At 38.3% G+C, this 11,818-nt stretch overlaps 1 long non-coding RNA gene across 1 annotated transcript; it reads right to left on the reverse strand.

Annotated features, from left to right (window-relative positions):
• Positions 1-4,172: 4,172 nt before the first annotated feature.
• LOC108696274 lies at positions 4,173-10,442 on the reverse strand. Its single transcript, XR_005962458.1, has 3 exons — positions 9,913-10,442; positions 7,054-7,174; positions 4,173-6,572 (listed from the first exon to the last, which is right to left on the reverse strand). It is a non-coding gene; the product is annotated as an uncharacterized LOC108696274 (long non-coding RNA).
• Positions 10,443-11,818: the final 1,376 nt, after the last annotated feature.

Genomic DNA, 11,818 nt, shown 5'->3' on the forward strand with positions numbered 1-11,818 from the left:
TTTGTTTTTGTTGTTATATATTATTTCTCTCCTGAAGTGCAGGCACACGTCAGATGACTTGGGGCAGCTGGGAAATTGACAAAATGTCTAGCCCCATGTCAAATTTTAAAATTAAATATAAAAAAATCTGTTTGCTCTTTTGAGAAATGGATTACAGCACAGAATTCTGCTGGAACAGCACTATTAACAGATTCATTTTGAAAAAAAAATTTTTTCCCATGACAGTATCCCTTTAAGGAACAACTGGATTAAAGAGAACTTATATGAATTTGGCAAAAAGAGACACTTTTGGTTACATGGTTTGTACAAAGTATGCATAAGCTGATGCGCCCCGCCAAGGCAGTGTCCATGCATCAGTCCTACCTAAGTGAAAAAAAACTTTTGTTTTTGTATATTCTATAAAGGAAAGTGGCTTTCCCTTTAATGCTTGCTCTCCCAACCGCCGCCCCTCTAAACACAGTCCTACAGATTACTTAAAAGCCCATAATGCTGAATGTTTCTTTGGAAGAGGTCATGCCAAATAAAGAGAGAAGCAGGTATGGTCTTTCTCCTCCCAAAGAAAATACCCTTTTTTCACTTAGGTAGGACTGATGCATGGACACTGCCTTGGCGGGGCGCATCAGCTTATGCATACTTTGTACAAACCATGTAACCAAAAGTGTCTCTTTTTGCCAAATTCAGATAAATTCTCTTTAATCCAATTGTTCCTTAAAGATGATAGTGCTGGGTTAATTTGTTTAGTTCAGTATATGATATAAGCCACACACCCATGCACCAGACTGATTTTAATTGCAACACATGGATGAGCTGAATTTTTTGTTTTTTGTTTTTGTTGTTATATATATTATATATATATATATATATATATATATATATATATATATATATATATATATATATATATATATATATATATATATATATATATATATATATATATATATATATATATATATATATATATATATATATATATATATACACAAGGGAAAGTTGTGCTCACCACTATTTTTTAAAACCATTAGGCGGGGGTGCAATGAGGGTGTGACCACAAAATAGTTGGCCAGCTTAAATATATTGCAATATATGGACAAACAATCCCTGTGTTGTTTAAAGGGTAAGGCATTTTTTAGTAGCAGTATGCACAAAATGTCACTGTCTTAAATATATTGATAATGAGTTGAGTGCAGAGGACCTCTTGTAGTTGACTATATATATATATATATATATATATATATATATATATATATATATATATATATATATATATATATACACATACACAGTATATGACTATGAAGATTTTCATTCATCCAGGTCATAGTATATCTAGTATAGGTCAATCTAAAAACAACTGGACTTGCTGAGTAATCAATGAAGACGTTTCACTACTCATCCGAGCAGCTTCTTCAGTTCAACTGACTGGTGTGGAAGTTCTCGACATATAAACTCTTCCACTAATCCATTTACAATGGCACATTGTAACTCTTCAAAGAGGTGACATCTGAAGAAATTCACAGAGGTGTTGATTCTGTGTAGTTGTGATAGGAGTATCCAATGTGTCATGCAACTCCTAGATACAGGTGTTAATTGTGAGAGTTGCATGAATGGATGTGTGAAGTGTTCTGAATCCGCCGGGGTACAGATGTTAGAACAGCATTGTATGTAGCAGACAGGTGGTGTCGAAGGCCCCCACCTCTGTTCAGAGATAGTCTCTCCACCTTGACATGAATCGCCTCTTTCTCGCCTCGTTCATACCAGCGGTCTTCTTTATCCAAGATTTGGACCTTGCTGTCTTCAAAGGAGTGTCCCTTGTCTTTTAAGTGTAGAAAGACAGCTGAGTTTTGCCCTGTAGAGTTCTCCCTCCTGTGCTGAGCCATTCGCTTGGAGAGCAGTTGTTTTGTCTCCCCAATGTATAGATCTGTGCATTCCTCACTACACTGGACTCCGTATACCACATTGCTTTGTTTTTCTTTTGGTGTTGGATCCTTTGGGTGTACCAGTTTTTGTCTCAGTGTGTTGCTAGGTTTGAAAAACACAGGGACATGGTGTTTGTTGAAAATCCTCCTGAGTTTCTCTGACACTCCAGCTACATATGGGATGACTATGTTTCGCCTACTATGTGTCTCCGGGCGGTTATTTCTATTGGTGTTCCTGTTGGGCTTGGTTGCTGCTGTTTTGACAAAGGCCCAGTCTGGGTAGCCACACGCTTTCAAAGCTCCTCTGAGATATTTTTGCTCTTTGTCTTTGGACTCTGTATCAGTTGCCACACATTCCGCCCGGTGGTGCAGGGTTCGAATGACACCCAGTTTGTGTTCCAGTGGATGGTGGGAATCAAACAACAGATATTGATCCGTATGAGTGGGTTTCCTGTATACTTCCGTCTTCAAGTTACCTCCCTCTTGGATACATATCAAACAGTCCAAAAAAGCAAGTTTGTTCTCGTGGACATCTTCCCTTGTGAACTTGATGTTATTGTCCACTGAGTTAATGTGTTCTGTAAAGGCCGCCACTTCATTGGATCTGATTTTAACCCAAGTATCATCCACATACCTGAACCAGTGAGTCGGTGTAGTTCCCTGGAATGTAAGTACGGCCCTCCTTTCCACTTCCTCCATGTACAAGTTTGCTACAATGGGAGAGACTGGAGAACCCATTGCACAGCCATGTTTCTGTCTATAAAAAAGGTTCTTGTACTTGAAGTATGTGGTGTTAAGGCACAAATCTAGCAACACACAAACTTGGTTGGGACTGAGCTTTGTTCTGCTGCTGAGGGTGTTATCATGTTGCAGTCGATTTCTTACAGTCTCAATTGCCTCTGTAGTAGGTATACATGTGAACAAAGAAGTGACATCATATGACACCATTGTTTCTTCTGCCTCTAGTGTAACACCGTGAATCTTGGTTACAAACTCTTTGGCATTCTGGATATGATGCACTGTAGTGCCTACCAACGGGGCTAAGATGTTAGCCAAGAATTTTGCAATGCTGTATGTCACTGAATTTATGCTGCTGACAATGGGTCTTAGTGGGGCTCCTTCTTTGTGTATCTTGGGGAGTCCGTATAAGCATGGTGTGGCTTCCCTGGGATACAGACGGTGGTATAAAATTCGATCAATTCATGTCAAGGTGGAGAGACCATCTCTGAACAGAGGTGGGGGCCTTCGACACCACCTGTCTGCTACATACAATGCTGTTCTAACATCTGTACCCCGGCGGATTCAGAACACTTCACACATCCATTCATGCAACTCTCACAAGTAACACCTGTATCTAGGAGTTGCATGACACATTGGATAATCCTATCACAACTACACAGAATCAACACCTCTGTGAATTTCTTCAATGTGCCATTGTAAATGGATTAGTGGAAGAGTTAGTGGAAGAGTTAGTGGAAGAGTTTATATGCCGAGAATTTCCCACACCAGTCAGTTGAACTGAAGAAGCTGCTCGGATGAGTAGTGAAACGTCTTCATTGATTACTCAGCAAGTCCAGTTGTTTTTATATTGACCTATACTAGATATATACACAGTATATATATATATATATATATATATATATATATATATATATATATATATATATATATATATATAAATATTTATATAAAATATGTTGCATCAGGAATATGTTGCATCATGAGAAAAGTGAAATTTGAGTGCAATCGTCATGTTTTTTTAAACTGTGCATCTGAATATTTACACAGAAGGGGTATTGAGCAAATCCTGTAGCTACAGCACCATCTGTCTGGTCTGAAAGTGGTAGTAGCTCCAGGGCTCCTCTGTGTCAATGGGAGCAGCAATGCTCAAATCAGAATAGAGTAGAGAACAGCTGTGAGAATAGCTACACTGAAGAGCAAGGAGTGCATTTTGACCAAAGCACATTTAATAAATGTGGTTTTATGTGCAGCTGACTGCAGGGAAATTTGCACAAACCCAACTGCGCTTGGGGTTGTAAATGTGCCCTATGGTCTTCAAAGCCTCATGATTCAGGGGTGATTGTATAGTATTACATAAACAGTAATCACTGTTCTCCCTGGTCTGGAGTTTCCTGAGCAATAATTCCACTGTCTTCAATGTATGCACATTCACAGCATACAGCTTCAGTCCAACAAAAAGTCAAACAAAGTCCATAGCAAATACAAATACAGAAAAAAGGGTCTCCTCCAGAATTCAACATTTAAAAAGTAGAAACAACTTTATTTGCTTCTTTATTAAATTAAAGCGGAAAAGACACCTTAAGGAGATATAGTTACCATTGCATATCAGATCACCTGACATGTTTCATGCTTCATTCTGGCACTTCATAAAAGTTATTTTTGTAGCAGGGTAGTTGGAAGCACTGGTAGTTACCAGCTCCTTAGAGACATCCTGATGGCAGGTATGTTTTATTTATTCATTGGTGTGATAAATGGCATGTTTATCCTGCCCATCAAACATTCTTAGCAAGGGATATCACAGTTAATTCAGTACTGCACCAAGAGCTTACTGCTCAGCATTAATGCCAGTGGTGTAACTAGATATTACTTGCCTCCACAGCAAATTATTTTTAAAACCTGAAAATATCTAGATATTTTACCAAGTTTTATTTAAATTATATCTGAATTAGGGCCTCCTGGACCCCCTCTGCAGCCACAGGATCTATACCCCTATACCTCCTGGACCCCTCTGCAGCCACAGGGTCTGCTTCCTCTATAGTTATGCCCCTGATTAATTCTGAGAATAGCAGGTGTACAGTACCAACGCAGTGTAATTTTGAATCCCTTAAATCTTAGCAGTAGTGCAGTCCAATGTGCGACCGCATGGCATGCCAGTTGTGAGCAGGACTTTTGTAATTAATTGGTCTTTGTTAATTCCTCTTGGTTCACGTCTGGAAGGGGATGGTGCAATCTGACACCTTATCAGAGCACAATATTCAATTGGCTGCCTATCTGCAAAATTATTGTCAAAAATGTATGCATTATATCTTCCAGTATTTTTTTACCCAGGATGTTATGCTATTTTGATTAAATTTTTTGTTCTGCATTCTAACAACCTGAAGATCAAAGTAAGTTTTTAAAACAAATGTAATAATATAAAAAAAAACCAAACAATTTAATTGCATAAACGGGGCAAGGAAAATATCCGATGGCTTGGCTGCTGTGGATCTGTGCCCATTTTACATAGGCAGATTATCTTTCAATAATAAATGTTAAACTTCAAAGAAAACTCCTAAAATTTAATAACGCAGAAGATCAGAGATGTCATTACAGAGGAACAGGAGTAGCAGAGATTGGATGGTTTTGAGGCTGGATTTTAGTTTAACACTTTAAGGTCAACCATTTTCCATGTCTAGGTCAGTTTTTTCACAGCCCAACACATTGCTGTCAGAGGAGACCAGTTTCTGTGGGTTTGGTTATAAAAGCTTGAGAACAAAGAATAGGCTAATAGAATAAATCCTATGTGCAGCAGACACATCAACTAACTTTCAGCAATGTGAGAAATTTGCACATTAAAAGGCTAATTTTCTTCCCATAGGACAGGATGCAATGTGCATAAAACACCATGGTCCCTTCTGTCCTTGTATGGCAGCAACCAATACATTTTATTTCATTCAACCTGCTATGTAGGACAGTGAAGAGAAAAGGTTAATTAACCCCACCCATAAATAGGCACTAACCCTGGAGGTCACCAGTGTTTTTTGTCCTACCTGCATAGAAGAATGAGTTGTGTTTGTCCAGTACTATTTTTTTTCCCTTTTTTATAGAGGCTGTCAGTTCCAGGTCTCAAGGGGACCTAAAGATCATAGGATTGAACTACCCCAGGGGTAGAAGATCCAGAAGCAGCAGAAGTGCCTCTTGGTTAGTTGCCTGCTTGAGATATTCTGTGCAGCTGAGGTTTGCTCTTCTCTGCGACTATTCACTGTGTGACAAAGTGAACGCGTGACTTTTCGGACGCGGTGATGTAACTGTGTGCTCCAAGTTCCAAGCATAAGTATGCAGTTGCTTATAAAGGTATGTTGTTTTGTTTAGCGTGGTTTAGACAAGGTCTGCATTCATGCTGGGCAGTTTCCTGTGAGCTGTCTGGTTCCTAGGGATGAAAATCAATTCATCCAATATGAAAGTCTATTTACCACCAGAGAAATTTCTCAGGCTCAAGGAATCAGTTCAAGAAATTATCGTCAAACCATAGTCCTCTTTTAGAGAGTTGATGAAGGTGTTGGGTCTGATGACTGCAACTATAGATGCAGTACCCTGAGAGAAGTTTTACATGAGACCTCTTCATGCCAAGGATCTCCTCAGATGGGATCGCCAGCATTCCTCCTTGGAGACAAAGGTTCTCCTCAACAGACAGACAAGACACCAGCTTCAGTGGTGGCTTCAAGATCACAATCTTACTTAGGCATCGTCCTTTCAGCAGATGAATTGGCTAGTAATGTACAAAGCAGGTATATGAGGATAAATAGCGGAGCTCACCCACTCGGCGTCTAGGAAGCAAGTCTCCCCTCCAGCGGCATACCGCGAGAACTCCACGGACGCAAGCAATCCCAATTCACACGGAACAAGATGAGCTCTGTCAATGCGGGCGCTCAGCTGGAGAAAATAGGAAACGTATAAATCAAATATGGGCTTATTCCAGCAAACAATGTGACACACAGTGGCAATCAAAGGTGCAGTTAAGCCTACGCGTTTCGTGCCCAGAACAAACGGCACTTCATCAGAGCTAAATTCGTAGCAGATGAACACCCCTTTAAATACTGTGATAAATCCACCCCCTACACATATGAATACAATTAGTAATATATTTAAATAAAATGAGTAAAATACCCATTTAAAAAATACCCATTTAAAAATGTGTGTGAATCTTACACTATCAAACCTGAGTCCCAAATCCTTAAAAAACACGTCAGATCGTGCACATATGTAGTACACACTATAAATAAATTACCACTTGTTCAATAATACAAATTGTGCAAAATATCTCATATATAAATATTAATATTATATGCCTATAAAATTCAATAAATGGTGTATTTAGATTTAAAACCGGGTATCGTGTATCAGTACTACCTACATATATTAATAAATAGTATCTTCTCTTCACAACTGTTAATGTACAAACATCATCCCACATTTCTCGTTTACTTCATTGTCCCGTAAAAGAGCTTTCATCATCCATGTATATTTCCTATTCACTGTAACAAAATCACGGGACAAATGTTAAAGGAAACAGTATGCTAAAAAAGTTACATATGTATCAAAAAACGAAAAGAACAAAAGAACAAAATGTATCACGAAATCTGGGACTACCAGCGTTTAGCACTTAATAATTTCTCAATACAGTATGTATTTAATAATATATATATATATAGTGAATATCAAAGTATAAATTACCAATTATTACCATCCGGGACAACCCCTGTATCAGTTATTATCTATTATCTATCAATTACTGTATTATTAGCTAGTCTATATATGTTTTAACATCACAATCTTTATTTAGACCCAATGGTTTTACTGTATCTAGAGTAAACATCCATTTGATCTCTTTTCTAGATATTTGTTTTTCGACATCTCCTTTTCTTCTCCCTAATCTTACAGTTTCTATTCCCTGAAATGTGACAAAATTATCTTTCGATCCATGTTTCTCTATTATATGTTCCGCAATGGCTGAGGACATATCAGATCTGCCAATGCATGCTAAATGTTCAAGTACCCTGTCCTTAAGTCTTCCTGTAGTTTTCCACACATATTGGATTCCACACCTACATGTTGCTAAATATACTACATTATTGGTGCGACAATTTACATATGTGTTGCAATTATACTCTCTGCCAGTCACTGTACGCACAGATACATTTATGTAACGGCAGCATTTGCACATATTTGCTCCACATTTGTAGGTGCCTGTATATCTAAGCCATTCACTCCGATCAATCCCTCTTCTATCCTTCAGCATACTAGGGGATATTTGATCTCTAATGTTCATTGCCCTCCTATACACAAATTGTGGCTTTGTTATATTTAAATCTGTCAGTATGGGATCTTGCTGTAATATTCCCAATGCTTACGTATGATGTATTCTATTCTCCTAGCTTCCATACTATACTTAGTCACAAACCTCAATCTTTCTTTTTGTTGGAAATTATCACTCTTCCTAACGTACCTTCTATCCCTTCGATCACTTCTATAGTTCACCCTATTCTGATCACATTTCAATAGTGTTCAAAAAAAAGTGTCTCTATCGCTCAATACTGCTCTCTCATATGCTTATTTAATATTCATCGTATGGTATCCCCTGTATGTGAGTCGATCCTACAATTCTATCGCCCTGTCCTGGAAAGTGTCCCAAGTGGAGCAATTCCGCCATAAGCGCAAAAACTGTCCAATCTGGATACCCTCCAGGAGAGGCACAGGATGCCCACTTGTCCTCAATAGTAAAGCATTCCTGCTAATTGTATTCCTGTATACATCAGTATATACTACATTGTTCTTCTGTGTAAATAGTATATCTAGGAACTCTATGGTAATCCCACTCCATTTGTATGTAAATTTAATGTTATTCGTATTCAGATTGCAGTGTTCAATAAACCCCTCTAATTCGGATACCGACCCCCTCCACACCATTATCAAATCATCGATGTAGCGATAATATTTGACAATGTGTGGAGTGAAGTTCGTACCCCTCCCAAAGATGTGGTGTTTCTCAAACCACCCCATAAAGAGGTTTGCGTATGAGGGTGCAAACCGCACCCCCATCGCCGCTCCACATCTATGGAGGTAATAATTCTCTTTGAACAGGAAATAGTTGTGATTTAGGAGATATTCCACTGCCTGCATAATAAATTCATTTTGTTCTTGTCAATACAACCCCTTCTGTGTCAGCCAATAGTATAATGCATTTAAACCATCCTGATGTAGGATCGATGAGTATAGGGCCGAGACGTCCATGGTTACCCATATATATCCCTTCTGCCAATTAATATCCATTAGTTTATTGAGGGCATCAGTACTATCCCGTAAGTATGACGGTAGTGTGATAAGCATGGGCTGAATCAGCTTATCTACATACTCACTCAAACCTTCATTCAAGGATCCTATCCCCGCCACCTCTAGGACGAACTGGATCTTTATGTACCTTTGGAAGAGTATGAAAAATCGGTGTCCTAGGACATTCCTTCCATATATATTCTATCTCATTTGTATTTAGAATCCCCATATCCTTGCCATATTTCAACAGATTGTGTAATTTGTTTTTGAAACACTCAGTGGGATCACTAGTGAGTAGTCTATAGTTGTCTTGATCTTGTAGTTGTTCCAAAATTTCTTGTTCATAATAGTCCCTATCTAGGACAACTATAGACCCTCCTTTATCTGAATTCTTAATTACTATATCAGTATTTTCGCACAGGGAACGCATGGCCTGATATTCAGATTTGGTCAAATTATGAAAACATGATTTCCTATCTCTGTTCTGTGTAGTTAATTTAGATGTTTCGATACTTTCTGCTAATTTCTTCAAATCTCTCATAATCAAGTCATAAAATCTCCCCACAAATGGTCCACCGTGCCCTAGAGGGTTAAAATGTGACTTGACTCTGAGATCTGTGTGTAACACTCTATCCATCCCATCTGCAATTGGTATACTTTGTATAGTATGTATCCCCACTTGACTATCCATATTAGTTGTTTCTACGGCTTCCAATACATCCTGTGTCAAAAAATTAGAATCCCCCTCTTCCAAATTCTCAATCTCAAAATTACCATCCTGTTTCCTATGAAAGAATCTCTTTAATGTTAATAATCTATTGAACCTATTAACATCTATCACTGTATCAAATAGAGAAAAATGTGTAGTAGGACAGTAATTTAGACCTCTATTTAGTAAAGATATTTCATCTGCATTCAGTTCATACATAGAAAGATTAATCACCAAGTATTTTACTACTTCCTCTTGTTGATGTTCTTTCCTCTTCCTTTCCTGGTCTCTACATCTCTCTTCCCTCTTAATCCCTCTGCCTCTCGATCCTCTCCTTGTTTTCTTGGTTTCTTTTCTTTCATGAGCTCCCTCTCCCGTTCGTCGTCTTGTCTTGAATCAGGTCCAGGTCGCTCCCAGATGTTGCTAAAAAAGAGACACTAGGACATTGCATCAGCATCGATATCAACCGAATTACTCTTAAATCTCGTATTATGATATTTAGATGTTTTTAAAGATGGTTTTAAACGCTCCCATCTTCCATGTTGCTTGTTCAATTTCATTCCCCATATGAACACCCTGTCTTGTTCGTAATCAGCTTTATCTCTTAAAAATTTATTTTGTTTGACATCCATAATATCTTTCTCCACTGTCTCAATATCCATCTCCAATCTCTTTTCATTTTTAGTATACTGTGCCTGGTCTTTAAAGTGGACCTGTCACCCAGCCACAAAAATCTGTATAATAAAAGTCCTTTTCAAATTAAACATGAAATCCAATTTCTATTTTTTATTAAAGCATTCATAGCTGTTGTAAGCTCATTTAAAAATCTCAGCTGTCAATCAAATATTGTCTGCCACTCCTCTATTCCACGGGCATAGAGGCGAGGCAAACAATTACTTTCACTTTCCATTCAGCACTTCCTAAATATCACTGCTCTCCACATATTCCTCCGTTCTCTTGACCATTTAAATCTGTAACCAGGGCATGGGGATGGACATAAGGTCCCCCATTCTGGTGCACAAACATGATTCTGAGATGATGCAATGCTTGTCTTAATAACAGTGTGCACAAAATGGCTGCTGCCTGCTTGCTATAATTTTGAAATCCCAGACTGAAGGAAACAAGATTCAAATAATTTATATAGTGTAATTAAAGTTCATTTTGCTTGACTAATGTGATAAAATAGGATTTTGAATATTTTTTTTTGGTGACGGGTCCCCTTTAAACACTTCCAATATCTTGACCATCTGTGTTATTTCCAAATTCAATCTCTCCTGATCCACATGATACTTTTTAACCAGAGTATTCATCAATTTAAATGAACATTCTGACAGTACTACAGTATATGCCACTCTTTCATAAGATCAATGTCCTGTAATTCAAAAGATGGGAACTTTTTTATCCTTAATCCTCTCGGTATTCTATTAGCTTTAATGTAATTCTCCAAAGTCGATATTTCCCACCATAGCTTCAACTCTTTCATCTTAAGTTTACATAATTTTTTGAAACTATCATGTATCATATACGTCGGTTCATCAATATCACCAATCAGGGGAATTTAGCTCTGATGAAGTGCCGTTTGTTCTGGGCACGAAACGCGTAGGCTTAACTGCACCCCAGTCAGGGTGGGGGGCTGATCTGAACTGGTTGACAGTGCAAGGTATCTGGAGCCCTATTGAAAGGACTATGTCCTCAAACATCAGAGAGATGAGGGCAATCTTCAAGGCAATCTTGGCGTTACAACAGCATCTGAGAAACAGACATCTGAAGATCATGTTGGACAATTCCACAACTGTGGCTTATATCAACAAGCAGAGGGGCACCAGAGCTCTCTTACTGAGCAAGCAAATACAGAAGATCCTGGAGTGGGCACAGATCAATGTGCCCAGTATTATGGCAGTACACAAAAAGGGAAATAACAACACTTCGGCAGATCATTTCAGCAGGAATGTATTCAGAGCAGGGGAGTGGTCTCTGAATCAACAAATATTCTTAAGCATTATGAGTTGTTTGGGACTTCAGTTATAGATTTAATGGTGACCCGGAGGAATCTCAAACCGAAAACTTTCTGTTCTCTCAGCAGGCAGGATCGCCCAGATTACTTATTCAGGTGGGACTTTCACCAAGTCTATGTTTTCCC

Source organism: Xenopus laevis, chromosome 7L, assembly GCF_017654675.1.
Source record: "Xenopus laevis strain J_2021 chromosome 7L, Xenopus_laevis_v10.1, whole genome shotgun sequence".
NCBI classification, from domain to species: domain Eukaryota; kingdom Metazoa; phylum Chordata; class Amphibia; order Anura; family Pipidae; genus Xenopus; species Xenopus laevis.